We start from the raw sequence: 1,896 nt of genomic DNA, 5'->3' as shown, positions 1-1,896 counted from the left end.
CCTACATGCCATAGATATAGTACACTATGTTAATTGAATTTAGCATGGTAAACCACCTTACATTTGTAAAGCGATCTTGCTTAGTAATGCTTTATAGTTTTTCATAAGTTGCTAAACTTTGGTTGCTAGTATTTTGGTGAGAATTTCTGTATCATTGTTCCTATGGATGATTAGTTTTCAACTTTTACTTTGACTTTTTTTCCTACTATCAGGATAGTTTCAGATTTGTAAAGTGAATCAAGAGGTGTTCCTCCTATTCTAGTTCCAGAAAGAGATTATAAAGTTGGAGATAATTCTTTAAATACTAGTAATGCTTACGTTTGCCTATATCATACTTGGAGTTCTTTGAGCCTTTGGTTTTCTAGAATACTACTTTCCTCCAAATTTAGTTTTCAACTATTACTTCTTTGATTTTTTGTTTTTCTCCTTTTTCTTCTTCTGATACTCCTCTTAAATATGTGGTGCTAGAAAGTTCTGTCACATTCTTCTTCGAGACTATGCTCATTTTCCTGCATTAATTTCTCCACCATTCTTTCAATGCATACTTCCTACATACTACCGAGTTTATATGTTCTTTATTGTGTGTATGAAGACCCAGACTAATGTCCTGCAAAAGTTATATAAGCACTCCACCAGTGAGACACATCCGTAATCTTTCTCATTTGTATTTTGAGACGAAGTTTTGCTGATATACCCAGTCTGCCCTTCAACCAATGACACTCTTGACTCAGCCTTCTGAGTAGCTGGGACTACAGGCATGCTCCATCATGCCTGGCTTAAGTATATGTATTCTCTCTTGAAGTTCAAGACTATTATTGGTTTCTTGGAGGGAATATTTCATTTTTCTAATTGTACCTTAGAATCCAACTCTTTATTTTCAATTTAGTTTACCTATTAAGCTGTAATTTCCATTTCTTTTTCATATTCTCTACTACATGAAGCTTATCGCTACACTTTCCTTATTTATGAATGATTTTATTTCGTTTTTAAAAACATTTACAATAGCTATTTTGAAGTCTTTGCTATATCAGATATCTTAGCCCCAGCAATGACAATTTCTGTTGCATAGGTATCTGTTTTCCTTTTCATGGATTTGATATTCCTGTTTCTTTGCATGCCTCAAATTTTTTCATTCATAAAATCAAGATTTTTTGATATTATACAACGACAAGACCGTTTTTTTGTGTTTGTTTGTTTGTTTTTGGAGACAGGATGTCAATATGTAGCCCAAGCTTGGTTGTATCTCAAGATTGCTCTGTCTCAGCCTCCCAGGTGTAGGAAGTACAAGTGCGCAGCACAACACCTACCTTATGTAGCAACTTTGAAACCAATTCCTCTCAACCGTTGGTGCTTAGTGTGTACGTTGCTTTATTTGTTCAGTGATCGCATGAAATATTTCAGTACACTCTATTGGCCTCACCTGTGATGCTTCTAGTGTCTGCTCAGGAGCAGAGTTTACAATCACCCTAAGGGGATAAAGTTCTCAGCAGTCTTTGACTTCCTCCCTCCCTGGTGTCTTTGGTGTCTGTCTCTGTTGGTATTATACAGAGCTCTTCACTCCCAGGAACTGCAAGCTAATTGCTATACCATTTTCAGCCAAACTTGGTTTACAATTTTTCTGTTTGCTTGTGCAGATTCAGCTTCTGGAGTATGAATTGCTTTGCTAGCCCCTAGCACCTTCATAACAGGAGGCCAATCTCATTCCGACCTTTTGGGTAGTTTCTTTTCAGAGTTCTTCCAATGAAACATATCCCTATGGTTTACTGTCTTTCCTTATCACAAAGAGGGTAGATTTCCACAACAATTGTGTGTGTTACATTTCTTCATACCATGTGGTACAGCAGCAGACCATCACCTTTGTCCAGGCAGGGAGGCACAAGGAGTCATTTCCAGCAA

Source organism: Chinchilla lanigera, unplaced genomic scaffold (assembly GCF_000276665.1).
Source record: "Chinchilla lanigera isolate Chin_1 unplaced genomic scaffold, ChiLan1.0 scaffold00085, whole genome shotgun sequence".
In the NCBI taxonomy this organism is placed as follows: domain Eukaryota; kingdom Metazoa; phylum Chordata; class Mammalia; order Rodentia; family Chinchillidae; genus Chinchilla; species Chinchilla lanigera.
Note: the sequence above shows the minus strand (reverse complement) of the source record.